The following is an 18,997-nucleotide window of genomic DNA, read 5'->3' as shown; positions in this document are numbered from 1 at the left end:
TCACCATTGCTCGCATTACCACCTGAACTGTCCCCCCACCCGTCCCCAGTCTGTAGAAAAATTGTCTTCCACAAAACCGGTCCCTGGTGCCAAAAATGTTGGGGACCACTGTTCAACAACATTAAGGGATTCCTTCTCAGCTGCTCTCTCCCATCTGGTACCAACACACGAATTGCAGCCGTCTTAGCAGCCCCAATCTCTGCTGTTTCCTCTGCCCAGGAAACTGATGCTCTTCACTGGACTAAATTTTACTGTACTGTGGTTTGCACATCACCCCCCAGCAAGAAGCCAGGTTAAATATGGAGGTCATCCTGAGTGCTTCCCTTGGCTCAAGGATCATGGCTAAAAACCACATTGCTGCCCACTTCCCTCTGGGCCTACCCTACAGCTGAGTTGGTGCCCTCAGCACAGGTCCCAGCCCCCTCCTCTTTCGCATCAGGCAGTTATAGTCAGTCCCATTCAGGCTGACACTCTATCCAATGCCCCTACTCCTTTCATTCTGAGCCCTTCCTAAGACACAGGAATTACAACATGGCCATTATTTGGAGGAAGGTGACATTCAACAAAAAGCCTCCAAAATGTCTCAAAATACAAAGATTATATAACAACAACAACAACAGGACAATGGCTTCTAAACATAGGAACGTATTCTATTGAAGGCCTAATTCAACATGAGAAATTAGAAACCCCGGAATAGCTGCTGGCTTGCATTGCACTTTAACAAGGCAGAAAATCCTCTGGACAATATGCCCTAATGGAGGAATGTCAATGACAATTCAAAATTCAAAGCAACTATGCAATGCATAACAAACAAACAAAACAAACAAAAAACAGAAAAAATATATATATTTCAGCCTGCGATTGAGAATGTGTATGTGTGTGTGTGTGTGTGTGTGTGTGTGTGTGTGTGTGTGTGTGTGTATGATCTCCAGCTGAAGTTAAAAACACAAGTAAAAAGTTCTGCTCCAAGAAGGCATCAAAAAGTTTCCAGGAATATTCTGGGCACCTGCTGTAGCTGGCAGCAGATTGGGATTGAAGGTTTATCACAGAGAATCTATAAAATGGAAAGCAGGGACTTCCCTGGTGGCACAGTGGTTAAGAATCCGCCTGCCAATGCAGGGGACACGGATTTGAACTCTGGTCTGGGAAGATTCCACAAGCCGCGGAGCAACTAAGCCCCTGCACCACAACTACTGAGCCCACGTGCCACAACTACTGAAGCCCACACGCCTAGAGCCCGTGTTCCTCAACAAGAGAAGCCACGACAATGAGAAGCCCGCGCACCGCAACGAAGAGTAGCCCCCGCTCTCCGCAACTAGAGAAAAGCTCGCGTGCAGCAACGAAGACCCAATGCAGCCAAAAATAAATAAATTTATTTTTTTTAAAATAGAAAGCAATGAACAATTAACATTAACAATTCATTATATGCAATACTAAGCCCGCTGTAGGTGCTTTCAAATATTTTCGAGTAAATGTATATAACCCAAATCTTTAAGCATTCATCACAGTAGGCTTCCCTTCAAGCAACACACTTAGATTCTTCCCCGGTTCCCTTTGTTGACCTGAGTTCTTATCCAGCCACTGCTTACTGTTTTTGCAAATTTGTTTAACTTGGAAAATGCTGCCACGTCTCTGAGAAGCATTTTATCTTCACATCTGGCTTTGGGGACCATCAGCTTACCAAGTCCACTCAGCCTGCCAATGTTTACACAAGCTGTATTTTAGAAATCTGGGACACTCTGGCTTTGAAACACGTGTATAGAGATTTTTAACATAAGAAGCCCTGCATGCATTGTTATTTTAAAATAAATGTCTGCAACTGTTACATTTTGTGCTTCTGGGGTTTTGTTTTCCATAGCTGACTGGGCACACTCCCAGTCAGGAAATAAGGTCAGTAAAACAGCTGCAATCATGAAAAAGCGACCAACAGCTGAGAGAACCAAGGAAAGGACTGCTGCTGTATTAATGTGATGCTGTGGAAGGAGCAACCCACTTAAAGATATAAAATGCCAAGGTGTGAGGTTTCCATACAGTGCTTCTTAAAGGCTCAGAAAATTGTAAATATGTTGGAAACACTTCATGGATATATTTACACATATAAAATACATCACGTGAAATGTAACATTTATCCTAAAGGATGCTTAGTTCTGAGGCTAATGAACACTCAGGTAGTGGAGTGGAAGAAATTTAACATTTTTCGTCCTGGAAACCAGTAACTTTGTTCTCATCCCAACCCTGCTTCTATCTAGTTGTGTGACCCTAAGTAAATCGTTGAAATAACCTGAGTTGTCTTAGTTTCCTTGTTTGAAACCAAACGATTCCTCAGAATTCTGTTATTTTATCCACCCCACTCCCAGAAGTCTGTAATTCTCTGGGAACTTGATGTATTTGTTTCAGTTAATTATTGAATACACTCTTTTAGCTGAGTGCTTATGGATTGCAATGAAAGAATGGTTGGCAGGAAATATTTATGCCGTGTCAAAGCTAATGTTTAGAGCATAGAAAACAGGCAGCAAATGTCTGACTCAGAATCCTGGTATACACTCTTATTGTCAAACCTAACCTTTTAAATTTTAAGTCGGGTGCTCTGAGGTTGAGGAGTTAGCCTCAACCGAATTAATTCATAAATGACTTTCATGCTTATATGTCCCTACATGGACCCTCACATGGGCAAGTATTGCCATAGCTATTCTCTATAATGAACATACAGATTGATGCTAAAGAATTAATTAGCATTTTCTTTAAAATGCTTAAATCATCAAAACAATTTGCTAGCATCTACAGATTCATACTTCTTTTCACTTAACTAAATATACTTCCCTATGGCTCTTCAGATCTTTATGTCCCTCTAAACACCAATTTGCAAGTTACAAGATAGAATCACACAAGTATATGGTCCATTTTCTCTCATATATTGTACATTTTTCCTTTAGAACTATGTAATCTTCATTTATAACGGCTAAAAATATTTAATGGAGTTGCTATAACAATTTTTTTTCAACTTTATCTCTCTTAAACTAAAGTAAGTTAATTAGGGTCTACTATTAGCATGTTTTTGTCTATTTCTACTTGTATCTCAATTTCTGCCTAATGAAAGATATGTGATACATAGATATTTATCACCACTATATTTTCATGGCGGTTTGTATTCACTAGCATTATAAGGTGCTTTTGTCTTGTTTAGTACTTTTTGGCCTGGATTTTAACTTCTTTAATATTAGGGACATGACCCCTTTACACACACACTTTGGGTTTCTGCTGCGGTATCTTTGCCCATGTTTTTATTTTGCTTTTCTCTTTTGCTTTGTGACTCGATCTGAAAATCTTTTTCTTCTAATGGGAAAATTATATTTACATTTATTAGTATGACTTGTTTGATTTTAGTTCTATCATAATTTATATGATGTTTTCTGTTTTTAGATACTGCATTATGACAATTCCTGAAGCACTTTTAAAAAGTGTTAACATCTTTGGAAATGGGATGTCTTAAAATTGATGGTATGTCATGACTTAATTGGCAACACTGTTTCCTTATATAATGATTAAAATAATGGTGATTTTATAACCAATACAATCTTAGGAGTCAATAAAGTTTGGTATATATTTGAAGTATTTTGTTTACTTTTTATTGTTGTTCTATATCTATTAAGGAAGATTTGCATTCTGTTCTAGTGGTTACTTTTATATGTTTATATAAAACCTGTAATCTCCTCTTTCTTTTGCTAGTATCCATTGGTTCCTGGAAAAGTAAACAATAGAATTAGCTTTTGTCTCTTCCTCCCTAACCCCTTCCCATCTTCCACAACCCAAAGCTAGTCAATAACACTGTTTCTATTAACGTTTATCTTTTCATTCTTAAATATTCTTAAATGTGGACAACACAACTCGTCAGCGTTAAAGACAAGGCAATCCACAAGCTTTTTCTATCTTATTTATACACATAGGCCAGGGCCTATGACATTTATACTATGCATCCGTTTTCTGTTTAACAAATCACCTCAGAATGTGGTAGTTTAAAACAATGAACATTCATTATCCGTCACAGCTGAGCAGCTCCTGGGGGCCAGCTTGGCCACACCATCCAGGTACGAGGCTGGCAACGCGGTGGCCCCGAGAGGCCTCATTCGCAGGTGTGGCAGTTAGCTGACCTGATGTCAGCTGAGGCAACAGCCAGAAGCCCCTCATCATCCAGCAGGCTAGCCTGGGCTTGTTCAGATGAAGGCAGAGGGGCTTTCGGCAGCAAGCCCCAACACGCAAGCACATGTCAAGTCTCTGCCTGTGTTACATCATTCTTGTTCCGCTGACCAAACAAGTCACATGGCCAAGGCCGGAGTCAGTGCCGGAGAAGGGCCGTTTTGCAGTCTACCCCGTGCCCTAGCCCATTAATCTGGTTCCTTTGTTATTTTTGCCTAATGTCTCTTGCCAAATGTATTCGACATTCAATCCTTTTCTGAAGTTCCCTCTGGAGTTCATCCTCCAATAGTCCCCTGCAGAGGGATTCATGAAGGCGGCTGTAGGGTGGGGGAGGAGCCTTCTTCTAACCTGCACAAAGGCACGGAGTATGCCGGCTGCGGTGCTGACTTTCAGCTGAATCTGAGGAGGAGGATGTGGCTACAATACACAGGCTGGGACGCCAAACTTCCACCCCTGCACTGCTGTGTTTCATTCAAAGGCAGCTGCCAGGCCCCAGGTCCCACTGGATTAGGACACAACTCTTTTGCATCCAGGAGCAGCACTGAGGTCTCTGGGGCAGGGGACGGAATTTACGTTCCTGAGGCGGAGCCAGCACCATCGACCCACGGTTCCTGGGTTCGCTTGCTCCCCAGTTAGAGCAGGACACATCCGGGCCCTTTTCTAAGTAACTTCCACCCACAATGGCAAGGTATTTCCTATCCTTCCAGATGCTCGGGCCAATGAGATTTTAGCAGAGGCTCGAAAGTGCCTGCGTGCTTGGACTGCCGTCTGTGCCTCTTCCGTTTCCGTGAGGAGAGCATTCCTGGCCAGTCCATTGGTCCAAGGCAGCCGAGAGGTCTGCGAGCAGAGCAGGGGCCCCCAGCCAAGCCAACCAGGCCAACCCAAGCCACCCTGTGGTCCTGAGTATTGTCCTAAGCAACTGAGTTGTGAGGTGGTTGGTCACACAGCAGTGTTGTCATCATTGAGAATGCAGTCTGTGAGTGTCGGTGACCCTGGCAAAACTCTCAAGGGCCCCAGTGAAAAGGCGACCTACATTCTGGCTTGGACCACAGCCCTCGCAGACCCCCGCTGGAGCCTCTCCTCTCACAGCTGACGGCAGGGTTCTGCCCCTGGAGTAGCCAGAGCCCCATACGGCTCCGGGCTTCCTTTATTCCCCCAGTTCTCTCAGTCCTCACCACTCCCAGACTCCAAAACATCCCAGCTCTTTCCCACTTGGCACAGTGCTGAAGATGCAGGAGTCCCTTAAGACCTATTTGAATAAATTAATCAGTGAATGCACTGCAAGGTCATTTTCTTAAAGTGTCATGTGAGTTAAAAGGTCCACATCGTATCTAATGCACTTCAATACATCACTGATATTATGAACAAATAAGCAAAATTATATTTTCAGTGGAATTTGATTTTGATTGCATTTCATTTAAAATCTAGCTCCAGGATTCCAACACTGACACACGTTGTGATGGCCGGTAGGACGCTGTGACAATAGAGAAGGTAAAATTCCCCTAAATGTCCTCTAGCTTCTGAAGTTAGTATCAAGAGAAACCCATTTGGCCTAAAAGAAATCTGTCCCTGCACTAGTACACTTCCTTAATCACTCAGCAGAACTAAAGCTGGATTCTTTACTGCCTACTTCTCAGAACTTTTAATATGCTAATGCACATTGTAAAGCTCTGAGAGGGGGAATCAGTACACCGCATTTCCTAAGCCAACTTGGCCCTGGAACGCTGAGAACTTCTTGTGCTTAGAGCATTGGTATGATTGATACCAGCCCATGGAACAGTTGGAAAATTTCTGCTTTTTTCCAATGGCCTACAAAGTAATGAATCATTTTGTCAGTTACACAGTTATATTTAAATTCCACCTTCCTGGCCCTAAATTGACCGCCCCGGTGCCTGGTACCCTTTTTATGGCTGCAGCACACTTGAAGGAAATAAAAGGATCAAGGTGGGGGGGCAGGGGGGGAGCTGGGTAGGAAGCCACTAAACAGGTCCGAAATGACTGCAGTGAAAACCCTTCTTCAGCTGCACAAAGTCTCACAGGTCCGTAAACAGTCCATGGTTACCTCACTATTCACCCTGTGACACCGGGTCTTGGACTAGACTTGTGGCTGCAGCTGCACTAATGAGGAAAGCTTTGAAGCACTCAGGGAATCCTGGGCCTTGGGACCGGCGCAGGTTGCAAGACACCCGTTCACTCCTGTTGAGCACAAGCACCATCCTGCATCTCACAACCTGATCGTTGCTGTGGCTGCACACAGACGAACTTCAAGCAAAACAAATTCACACAGGCTCAAGATTTAACAGCACACCTGTCCTCAGAAGGCACAGCATTGCTGCGGGCTCTCCGAAAACCAGAGGCAAACCAAAGAGCCAATCGTGGCAAATTACACAGCCCCCAAACTACACAAACATGGCCGATTAAATGATATCCAAGTAGGTCACCGATTTTTTCAACTGTACTCTGCTTAATTTAGTTATTGGGACTTCCTGGTGGCACAGTGGTTAAGAATGCACCTGCCAACGCAGGGGACACGGGTTCAAGCCCTGGTCCGGGAAAATCCCACATGCCACGGAGCAACTAAGCCCGTGCGCCACTACTACCGAGCCTACGCTCTAGAGCCCTCGAGCCACAACTACTGAAGCCTGCACACCTAGAGCCCATGCTCCACAATGAAGAGTAGCCCCCGCTCACCGCAACTAGGGAAAGCCCATGTACACAGCAACGAAGACCCAAAGCAGCCAAAAAATAAATTAATTTTAAAATTTTTATTAGAATTATTTCAAAACAAACACAAAATGAAAAAGGCCTCTAGCCCACTTGGTCCTCCAGAGGTCACAGGAATAGCATGCATGACCTTGGACCCACACGGGTTGGGTTCAAAAGTCTGCATGTATGGAAAATTCAGTGACAGACCAAACTGCCCTTAAAAATCTCTCTTCTCCAAGGTGCATGACATGTGGCTTGTGGCTGCAGTACTGCTCCCTCAGTGAGAGCCACCGAGGTTGAGAGTTAGAGGCATTTTCCACGGAGAGAAAAGTAACGTTATCAGTGGACACAACAGGTAACTCTGACAAATGGAAAGGCCTGCCTGGGTCTTGGACAGAACACTCAACATTGTAAAATTGCTTAGTTTCCCCAGACTAGCATACTGGGGTTTTTTAGCAATCCTAAATAAAATTACAAAGTGATTTTTCTTGGAAATTTGACAAATGACTCTAAGACTGAAGTGGAAAAGTAAACATGTAACAGTAGTCAAGAAATACTGAAAAAGAAGAAAAACTTATCCTGAGTTTGAAGCCAAGCAGTCATCAACTGGATTCCTTCAACTGTAACTTGCTTAATAAACAATATCCTGTAAGCTGCCTTCACTAATTGTTCTTGCAAACTGCATACCCTGCAAACTTCAGGTAGCTTAGCCAAAGCATCACCAGACTCCCTACAGATAGCGCCTCTGACACAGGGTCACTAGAGTAACAGTGGCTTCCATTGTTTTTCAGGAACAGGGAGCTAGTCTTCCCCAGTTCAAACCAGTCAAGACCACAGACCATTCAGCTGGGCCTGTGCGAGTATCTGATGGATGACCTTTTGTCGTCAGAGGGCCAAAAACTCCACCCTCAGATCATGCTAATGCTGCCATTTTCTGAACATGCTTCCTTCCCATGGAGAGACATGTTACTCAAATACACATGCATGGACCACTGATTACCTTACCTTCTTCCTTCCTCTAATCACCTCCCTCTGCACCTCCAACCACCCTATACGCTTCACTCATCAATATCCTGAACCCCTCGCCTTCAGGGAGAAGGATTTGAGACTGGTTCTCCTATCTCCTCACTTGGCTGCCTTGCAAATAAACCCTTTCTCTGCTGCAAACCTCGGCATCTCAGCGTTTGGCTTGCTGCGTGTCGGGCAAATGAACCAGGTTCCATAAAAAGTTAAAGGACATTATAAAGCTGTAAGAATTAAAGTGGAATGTTACTGAGACAGGATAGGCGGATCGCCCAGTAGGAAAAAACAGAGTGTAGAAATGGACAGAAGTAAATAAGAAAATTTAGTACAGGAGAAAGTTAGAATTTCAAACCAGACACTGCAGAGAGAGTGTTCAATATTGGATTGGGACAACCAGCTCAACACTCAGAAAAAAACAAAATAAACCTGGATTCCCACATCACTCTTTACACGGAAACAAATCCCGAAAGGGTTAACATTTAAAGATTTTCAAACAGACAAAGCCATAAACACACTAGAAGAAAAACTGATGCATTTTTTAATAATCTTGGGTTGGAAAAACATTTCTAAACATGTTGCAAACCCAGAAAAGAACAAAAAACCCTTGTAAAAATTCCATAAAGTTGAAACACAACAGGAGTAGGAAAGGGATATTTGTAATGCATTACAAGAAAAAAATGTAATATCATTTATATCTCAAATAAACCAATAATAAAACAAACAGGGAAAGAAGCTGGACGACAAAGCTACAAAGGGATACAAATGGACAATAGCCATATGAAAAGATGTTCAACTCTGTTAACAATAAACAGTGAAAATAAAAACAGGATATTTCCAGCCTAACAGAAAATCACAGGTGAAAAAGACTGCAAAGGCCAGTGCTGGCTAAGAGGTAGGTACTTACACGTTCGGTGGGTGCAGGCTGCTGGCAAAGCCTCTGATGTGAAGTACGCACACCTTTCGCCCAAGAAATGCCATTTCTAAGAATCAGAGGAAGAAAATCGTTAGAAGTTCAATAAGCTTTATGTACAAGGATTTTCATCACAGTATTGACAATTGCTAAAAAAAAAAAAAAGTTAGAAAGGACTGAGATGACCATTGATTAACAACAGTTAAGTAAGTTCTGGTACAGTTTGTACCATACCATGCAAACACCACAAGTTATGATCTGTGTTTACTGACATGAAAAGCTGCCTATAAGTTGTCAAAGCATCAAACCAAGCCACAGAAGAAGTGTGGTTCCTTTTAGGAAACAGGGTGTGTGTTTGTCTCAAAGGGCACATGACATCATTTTCTAGAACAAGGCTTGACAAAAGGGTGCTGTGGTTGTTATCTTTTTGGTATAATTTGATTTAGTTTACTATGCTTACATAAAAATTTCCATAACCAATATTTTCAAAAAAGAAAAAACAAGTTAAGAATAAACAGGTAAGAAAAGCCAGGCCGAACTCTGAACTGAAGAAAGTGACTAGGGGGTCCAGAAAGCGATCCAACTACAGGTGAGAGTTTCTTGTGTGATTAGGGTGGCTTTCCCAGTCCATAAGAAAAAGGTAATTATTAACAAACGGTGGTGGAAAAACTACAGCATCAATTAGGAAAAAGATGGCTTCTCTCCTCTCATCACAATTGATTCCAGCTGGGTTAGAATTTAAATGTAAGAAATAAAGACAAAAGAGACAACAGGCTACAAGGATGTATTGCACAACACGGGGAATACAGTCAGTGTTTTGGTATTTTGTAATTACTGTAAATGGAGTGTAACCTTTAAATTTTTTTAATTTATTTTTTATACAGAGTACTAGAAAATACAACAGAAGAAAGTTTTTATAACCTTCAGGTGTGTGATGGGAGGGGGTCTTCAGAGAATCCCAGAGGCCTTAAAAAGCAGATTAATAAATTTGATTCTATAACAAATTTTAAATCCTATATGAAAAGGTGCCATTAACCAAATTAAAATACAAGTCTCATACAATGAAAAATATAGTATTTATTAGCAATGTAACAAAGTCTTCCTGGAAAGATATAATCAAAGCCATGGTTATGGGTCATTTTGTTTTCTTCCTCTTAATGTTTTGTATTTCCTTAATTTTTGCCATTGAATAAAAACTTTTATAAGTAAACCAAAACTCTTTTTTAAAAATTAAAACCAAAAATATTTGGAAGGAAATAAAATTATTCACAAAAATGTTTGAAATAGGGAATGGAAAGCAGGACTTTCGAAGCTTAGAGGTAAGAGAAGGAAAGGAAGCCGTTTCCCATGAGGACCCTCCACCAGGTCTCAGGCCCCCAGACTCCATCAGATCGCCGTGCCACCTCCTGGGGAGGCGGTGAGACCCCGAGCTCGGACCAAACCATGACGGCCACATGGAGGTTCAAACGTGCCACTCGAGGAATGACAGGGCCTGACAGTTTTTGCTCAAAGCTCTTCAATATGCATCATGTCACAAAGCCCAATCACAGCTCCTGGGAAATAACAAAAGAATCTGGGTAATGAAATAAAGTCTAACCTTTTTTTTTCCTTTGTTGGTAGTCTAGTTTCACTCGCTCACAGGAGGCCACGTGCAGAGGCCTCGCACCCCGAAACCTGAGCCCAGCTCCCCGTAGTAAACAGCCGCGCAGAGAACCCAGAGACGCCACCGAGAGCTCAGTTCAGGACGGCGGCGGCAGGCCGTGTGCAGAAGCACCGCCCACAACACTGGAAGATGGCGGCGGGCCGTGTGCAGAGGCGCCGCACCTGCACCGCGACGCCAAGGATGAGCAGCTCAGGTGCGCCCGATCCACAAGAGCCACAAGAACTCCGCCCCCTTCCCCCTGATGCCGCCGAAAACCTGTAAAGCGGCCCCGCCCAGGAGCCCCCACCTCTCCCATCATCTGGTCAGAGGATAAAGCCTTCTTTTCCTTCTCAACTGAACTCGATCTCCTTTTACTGGCTCCAATGGCGTGGGGCAGAAGGACCCATGTGGGGAACTAACTGGAAAGGTCGGTAACAACCAGCGGGAAGGGGAAAGGGAAGGGCGTCTCGCTACCTCCTGGGGTCACTCCCAGAAGTTACCCGCACCTCTTCCTCTCAGATGCCATACGTGGCTGCAGGGCAGGCGGGGAGACGCCGTCTTTATTCTGGGAAGTCTCGCACATAGGTGATAGTACCACGGGAGCAAGAGAGGATGGGTATTGCAGCCTAGCACGTAGCGCATGATCCCATTTGTATAAGATACACCCCCAGCATTCACACACATGCACCTGGACAATGGGAGGACGCCTGAAAAATATTGGGACTTTGGGTGAGTTTTGCTTACTTCCTTGAACTTTTCGTATTGATCGAATTTTTGGAAATGGATGTATTTTTCAGTATAGCTTCTTTTCCAAAATGAATGATGTACATGAAATCGAAGGCCAGAGACTTCTCGTTGAAAGACATGTGACCCACGGGACGCTCTGGATCTGGGACGGCCCTTCAGAGTCTCCCAAATTGAGGGCCTTTGTACCCTCCTCAAAGACCAGTCATTGGAGGCACACTGCCTCCGGGGAGGGGTGAAAGCTTGGGCAAGGCAGCTCCTCTGGGCCCAGAGAAATTCCAGGAGGGGACCAATCTACGGGGGGCTCAGCAGCTAACACTCAGCAGGTGGAAAGTGTCTCCCTGCTGAAGGGGGTTCTATGTGGTGGGCTGCAGTGTACACGACACCAGGGACAGAAAGGCACGGCCTGGAGCTGGAGAAGGAAGCAGAGGAAAATCAGAAATGTCACTTTACACAGAACCACTGTATGCAACCACCATTTTTCTTCAAGTCTTCCTCAGAAAAGAGAATACTCTTAGAACTAAACCTAGGTATGGCAAAGTATGAACCTGAGCCTAAGAAAGAGAAAACACTCGGCAGATCCAAATGGAAAGGCTCTACAAAGTAACTGGCTTGAACATTTCCAAAACGTCAAGGTCACGAAAGGCGAAGGAGACCTAGGAAATATTCCAGACTGAAGGAGACCAAAGAGACAATGCAGTGTGTGATCCTGGATAGTGGACTGTGTGGAAGAACAAGATTAGGACTTGGGCAAAATTCAAATGTAGACTGGAGGTACGATAATAGTTTTCTTATTGATGTTAAATTTCCTGACTTTGATAATCACTCCAAGGATGTGTAAAATAATATCCTTGCTCTTAGGATTACATGAGTAAGTGTTCAGGGGTGAAGGGTCTCATTATCTGGAATTTGCTCTCAAATATTCAGAAAAAATAAAATTATATATATAATTTAAATCCTGAGAGAGAAAAAGTAAATATGACAAAACATTAATAATTGGTGAACCTAGGTGAAAGGTATACGAGAGTTCATTGTCATAGTCTTGCAACTATTTTGAATGCTTGAAATTCCTTCAAAATAAAAGGAGAAAGAGAAACTTCCCAAAATAGAAAGCCAGTAGGATAGTACCCAGCCACACTAAAGGAACTCAGATCTGAAAAGGCTCCTAATGGACAAAGGTTGCAATTGATAAAAAGTGGATTATGGTCATTATAGACTGTAAACTTGAAGTTGATTCTGGGAAAATTCGATTGTATTTTCAGATGGATGCATTGTGAGAGCTTATTAAGGACAGTGAGGCTCTCTAGTGGTCAACATGAACGTCCCCCACTAAATAAATAAATGCAAATTAGGTCAAACGAGCCTCATATTCTTTTCTAAAATAAGTTAAAGAAATGGTCATCAGGATAGTGTATCTTGATTTGGCAAAGTTTTGGGGAAAGCTGTGCATGACATGCTCATGGACAAAATGATACAGCACTTGGCATTTTTATAGCAACCTGAACAGCACCACCCAGAAAACTGACTGAATCTGGGGGGCAGTGGTAATAGTTTCCTAGGGCCACTGTAACAAGTTCCACTGAGTGGTGGCTTAAACAACAGAAATTTCCTGTGTCACAATTCTGGAGGCTGGAGGTCAAGATTATGGTGTCGGCAGGGTTGGTCCCTTCTGAGGCCGTGAGGGAAGGCTCTGCCCCAGGCCTCTCTCATTGTCTGGTAGACCGTTACCCAGTCCAAGCTCGTCCTGCTCGCCACACAGGCCAATAAATCAAGAGACGAGTTGTTGGGGCAAAGAATAGCGACTTTATTCAGAAAGCCAGCAGATGGAGAAGATGGTGGCCTAGTGTCCCAAAGACCCATCTTCTCTGAGTTAGAATTCAGACCTCTTTTTTATACTGAAAGGGGAGGGGGTAAAGTCCTAGTTCTGGTCAGACTGCGGAGGGGAAGTGTTCATTTCTTCCTTCCCGGAAGAGGCAGGGTTCCCCGGAGATGGGCCATTATGTAGAATTTAAGCCTACAGGCAACATCCCTTTAGTGATTAACTTTTAGCAAAAGCAATAGAATACAAAGGTTAAGAGAAACACATCCAATATGAAGTCAGATTTGTTCTTCCCTATCACAGACAGCTGTATTCATAGTCATACGGTGTTCTCCCTGTGTGCATGACTGTCTCCAAATCCTCCTTTTTCTAAAGACACCAGTCATACTGAATTAGGGCCCACCCTAATGACCTCATCCTAACCTGATTACCCCTGTACAGACCCTATCTCAGTGGATGATGAGACAGATGGTATAACAGACATGGAATGATGGTGGGTGGTCCAAAGCCAGGTCCCTCACATGTTCACTGTGCCACCCTGCCATTCACCACTGGCCGTCCTGAGACTCATCCTGCTCCTGGGTGGTGTGAGGATTAAATGGAAAAATGAGCAAAGGCATTGTGCAAACTGCAAGCCCCCCGTAGTCTCCTGAACTCAGGACCACCGCCTGCCAGGAGGCAGTCAGTGCTCCAGTACGTGAAAGGACTGGGTGGGATGAGACAGGGTCCTCAAGCGGGCGAGAGCCGTCATCACATCTCTTACAGTCATCTTTATCAGGTTCGGGAGACAGGGGGTTACTCATCTACAAATCTAACTGTGGGCTAACTTATAAAACATACTGAGGAGATTTCCTCCCATTTCCACCCATTATTCTTCGGAAGAGTGGAGACATGCAGTCCTTTAAGGATTCTCCACAGCTTCCTTCTAGATGGTGTCTTCTCAGACCTCCAGCTTCCCCTCAGCCCCTCTATCAGCCAAAGGGTCTCGTGCTTCCTTCCAGGAACTGAGTCGATTTCTCTGCACCCAGCAAAGACAGCTGGCATTTCTGCTCCCACTTTGGTTTCTGTTCCTTTCTACTTCCCCAGCCTAGATCCTGCATCTTCTCTCCCCTCTAACATTTGGAGCCTCCCCCTTTCCAAGGGTGTCTTGGTTTTTGTCTTCATACAGACTTAAAGCTTCTATCTTAACACATCCTCAGGTTACCCTAAGGCCTCCTTCTGCCCCATCAGCATTTCCCAGGTGTTTCCCATGGGGACCCATATTCACATCATAGACCCAGAGGTCCCAAAGTCAAGAATGGTTAGGAAATGCCTTGCCTCTTGACTGCAGGATTCATTAGAGCCTTTAATACTGTATTTTGATTCTCCCCAAAGGGACAAGGAATGCAGCATTTCCCAAATGCTTCTAAACCATTTCCCAAATGGTTCTAAACCAGTTCTAATGGCTTTAGAACTCTGTCTTCTGGAAACTCTTGAGGGACTAGCATCCGGCTTCCACGAGTGCTGGTCTGCACCCAGTGTCTCTGCTTCCAGTTGGTCTGTGACGGACATGGCCGTCTGTCTAGCAAATCCTTTTCCCTTCCTCTTGGTCACAGAGTGAGACTCTATTTCCCAATCTCTCTCGCAGTGAGGTGTGACCACGTGGCCTCCATCTTTCCAAAGGGAGTGAGCGGCCGGACATTTGCCTCTTCCAGGCCTGACCCCCACAAATCTGCTGTGCACTTGTTCCCCGACTCTTTCCCTCTGTCTGGAGACCAACAAACACCCAGGGGACTAGGCAGAGCCTCCACCGGGGATGTGTCCTAACAGCTAAGCAGAGGAGGACAGCCACCTGGATGATGCAAACACCTGCAGGGCTCCCGCAGAAGCAGAAGGCGGGTGAGCCTCTCTACGTTAAGCCCTGAAGGGCTGCGGCCTGTTCCTACTTCAGCCCAGCTCTCACTTTGCCACCGTTGTCAGTGGCGTTTTGGCCAGATCCTGGGGTCTGGTCTTTGTTCTTAATTCTTCCCATAATCCGACGCTCCTCCTACCACTTCCCTCCTCTGCAGCCATGCTCTGTCCGTTCCTGTTGCTTTTATCCACGGAATATTCTTTTCCTCTCCATCGCCCTCTCTTCCTCCACCTCCATCCCCAGCCTGGGTGTGTCTTTGATCCCCTTGCTTCTCTCTCTCCAACATGGCTTCATCTCTGATTTCATGGCTTCTACCATCTCACCCAAGGAAAGAGAGGGAGAAGGGAGAGCTGAGAGATTAACTATCACCTCACCAGAGTATATTCTTCCACGGACCAAGCCTGTTTTATTCACAGCTGTTCATTAGCATCTAGTTATGCCTGGCACAGAATAGTTGCTCAATAAATGTCTCTTAAATGACTAGACAAATGCACAGACGGCAAGGGAGGCATTACTCTTCCAATGGCAACACCCCGATAATGGGAAAGGACAAAATCCAGAGTTCAGCTGGAAGTTTAGAGAGCAATTGGGATCACACCGTGTCACTGGTGAGTCGTACACTGCACGACCCCAGGCTTTCTCGTGCAATGTGGTGTGAGCGCCAGCAGGTGGAAGGAAAGGGCTGGGGACTTAATTAAAGAATGCTTCGAGAGAGGAGCTACATGAGCAGTGGTGGGCAAAAGCAGAGAAGGGGAAAGCAAAAACATTTGCTCTCTATAGAAGCCAACTGTTTTCAAGCACAAAAAAAGTCAACACAAATTTGTCGAGGGTCTTCTACGTGCCAGCCATTGTTGAGCTCTGGGGATGCAGGGATGAGAGCAGCCACTCTCTGCCTGGAGGTGCCCACCACCCAGCAGCATGTGAGACCCAAAACCACAGTCATCAGGCCATGGGCCCAGTGCTACCTGTCAACAGCAGAGGGGGAGGGCCCTGGGAACACAGACAGTGGCGTCAGTCATTCTGCTGGAGATGTGTTCTGCGAAAGATACACGGAGGAGGTGACATCTGAGCTGGACTTGGGAGATAATTCCCTAATTATGTGCATCCATTGGGTCCGCAACCATTTACTGAGCACCAGCTTGGTGCCAGGCTCTGGGCACAAGGGTGAGCAGAAACAGATACAGCTTTGCCCTCACTTCGTGGGGAGAAGGGCCATTGATCTCACAATTACACCAACAAATGCAAAACTAAACCTGAAACCAGGGCTAGAAAGGAGTGGTGCAAGGTTTTATGGGAGGTGAAATAAACGTTTGTGGATTGATGAATCTACAGACAATGTGTAGGGCAAAGACTGCCGGCTGGATCATAATGTAAATAACGGAGCTACTGGCCACCCAGGAGAGACTAGAATTCCCGATTCCACCGCCATGCGCGAGGTTTGACCGTATAACTAACTTACAGACAACAGTATCTGAAGAGTGACTTCTGGGTGTGTCCTTAAAGGGGGGAGGCTTCCCCCCTCTCCTGTTCCTCCCAGATGGAGGTGGTGGTGAGCTGTCTTGGAGCATGTGGACCAGGGCAGTACTCTAGGGAAGGTGGAGTAAGAAGGGTGGAGGGGAGGTGCCCGGGGCAGTGACTGTGGAGCTGCCTGAGGAGCCTTGGAGCCCTTCCACCAGGCACCGTAAGAAGGAAAACTTACCTTCTTTCCTGTTAGGGAACTATCACTGGAATTCCCTGTTAGAGCAGCTGAACCTATACATCTTGACTCACACGGTATGCAAGATACTAACCACTGCTTAATAAAGCAACAGAAAATAACAGTTAGTGTACCTGGACTCTGCCTCATGCAAGATTTGATGATTCATAGACTCAGGATTTGAGGATTTCATTGCTTGGGGGAAACGAAATAATCTTGGGATGTGGAGAGAAATTTGGCATCCAGAAGGTTTGTGACCTTTCAAAAACCCTGAAATCTATTAGATTAAGTTGTGTGCAGCCTTGAGTGCCCCAAGGCTGGGCTCTGGGTGGTTTATCATCACAGGAGTGGGCAGGTGAGGCTTAGTAGACAGATGGAACCTCCCTTCCCCAGCTTCCCTCTGACAGATTCTTATTTATTTATTCATTCGTGTATTTATTTATTTATTTATGGCTGCACGTGAGCTCAGTAGTTGTGGCTGGCGGGCTCTAGAGCGCAGGCTCGGTAGTTGTGGCACACGGGCTTAGTTGCTCCACGGCATGTGGGATCTTCCCGGTCCAGGGCTCAAACCCGTGTCCCCTGCATTGGCAGGCGGATTCTTAACCACTGCGCCACCAAGGAAGTCCCTCTCTGACAGATTCTTAAAGCAGAAGAGCCTCCAAAAGAAATGTCCCTGTCTCTGCCTCAGGACAGGATACAATCAGTACTATCAGTAAGAGGTGGCCTTCTGCCCCACTTTCAAGACCTTTGGAGGAGTCTGCATTTAATAATACCTGCCTCATCAGGAGAAAATGACTTGGGTTACTTGATAGTTATCAAAGCACTTTCACACCTATTGGCTCTCCTATTTCATCCTCCTAATAACTTGGGTGTAAGCCAGGTGCAATACGGTCTTGTCTACTGTCCTCCAAGAATCTGAGCTAATCACAGGAGGTCATGAGGCTTCCAGGGGCAGAGCGGAGCTAGGACACCAGGTAAGGCCCTCCTTCCTGTCACTTACCAGCTTTGCCCCTCCATCACCCAAATCAGTGACCGCTCCCTGACCATCCGTTCTCTGGAGGGCCCCAGCCAGCATGTGACTGGGCCGCCAAGGTGGACAGGACAGAGCTCTTGGCCTCTGGGAGCTTTCGGGGGTGTGGGGAAATGTGACAGGTTTGCACACCTGGCTACAGTGTGACGCTCTGTAGGGTGAGCACTGTGTGATGGGCACAGGCCACAATGCTCCCAGTCCTTCAGGCCAGAACAGTCACTAAGGACCCAAAAAATGAGTTTGTGGCAACTGCTGGAATCCCGCCCTCCCGTGCCCACGGGTGCTGAGCATGAAGCCTCAGGCACTGATGCCCTGCACCTGCGCACACACTGTACACACACGTGTACACACACGTGTGCACACACCTGTACACACGTGTACACATGTACACACACACGCAGGCGCTGCGGCGCGTAGTCCCTGCAGCCCAGAGCGGGAGGGTGGGCGCGGAGGGCGAGCACGCGTCCGCCCGCGGAGCTGCCAGGCTGCCTCCTGCCCGCGGGCGCCCGCGCCCCCTCCCCGCGCCGTCTATTTTTATCGCTCGCCGGCTCTGCCCATATTGGGCAGCGCCAGCAGGTCAGGCGCCCCAGGCCGGGTCGCGGCGCCATTGCGGCGGCCCCTGCGGAGCAAGTGCGGCGGCGCCTCCCGTCGGGGTAGCCCCGTAAGTAACGGTGACCGGGCCGCGGGGACCACCCGAGGCCCCTCGGCACCTGCGCCCCCGCCACGCGTGCAGCCCCGCGCCCCTGACCGCCTGGTCCTGGACCGCCCTCGCCGGCCCTGGCGGCCGTGGAGGGGGCGCCTGTGTCTGCCCGTCCCGGGGTCCTCCTGGAACCGAGAAGAGTGCCAGGCACTCGACAGGATCCGCTCTCTGAACTGTAGACCGAGGAGTCTAATCGCCCTGCGTTTCCCACCCCCCCACCCCCGCGGGATTCTTAAGAGTAACTAACGAACTCGATGCATGGTAAAGGCTCTGGTAAGAATGCAGAACGTCAGCTCTTCAAAGGAAAGGAAAGAGGAAGCTTGCCTTATTTAGCTTTATCTCCATCCTGGCCGTCATTAAAAGCCAGGTGTGTGGAGCGGATTATTACTTTGCAAAAAATCCAGTATTTTCCAAAGCTCCGGGGAGACTCGGAGTGCATTCAGGGTGGGGCAGGTGTCCTGAGCCATTTTCAGCCAGGGTCTGTACAAGATGGTGATGCTGAAGCAAACTAGGGTGTGGGGAGTAATGGGGAAAGCCAGGGGTCACCAAGGTAAATGCTGTAGGAGAACTAGACGGGCAGGGGTGAGAGGAATTATAAATGAGGACTGACTCTCAGGTCTGCATTAGGGCGGGGGGGGGGGG

General features: G+C 46.2%; 2 protein-coding genes across 5 annotated transcripts in view; one reads left to right on the top strand and one right to left on the bottom strand.

The window, feature by feature from the left end:
- MGLL (monoglyceride lipase) overlaps positions 1-18,997 on the bottom strand; it is a 276,564-nt gene that overhangs the window by 191,513 nt on the left and 66,054 nt on the right. The window contains exon 3 of the mRNA XM_067755704.1: positions 8,828-8,903. The gene's annotated coding sequence lies outside the window, so the exon portion shown is untranslated. The remainder of the gene's footprint in view (positions 1-8,827; positions 8,904-18,997) is intronic.
- The window catches only part of KBTBD12 (kelch repeat and BTB domain containing 12), a 55,884-nt gene continuing 55,075 nt past the window's right edge, over positions 18,189-18,997 (top strand). The window contains exon 1 of one of the 4 annotated variants that reach the window (XM_067755672.1): positions 18,189-18,316. The gene's annotated coding sequence lies outside the window, so the exon portion shown is untranslated. The other 3 variants (XM_067755674.1, XM_067755675.1, XM_067755673.1) reach the window with 3 other exon arrangements.

This window comes from Pseudorca crassidens, chromosome 10 (assembly GCF_039906515.1).
Source record: "Pseudorca crassidens isolate mPseCra1 chromosome 10, mPseCra1.hap1, whole genome shotgun sequence".
Classification (NCBI taxonomy): Eukaryota; Metazoa; Chordata; class Mammalia; order Artiodactyla; family Delphinidae; genus Pseudorca; species Pseudorca crassidens.
The sequence above is the reverse complement of the archived record's forward strand: the minus strand, read 5'-3'. Positions and strand labels throughout refer to the sequence as shown.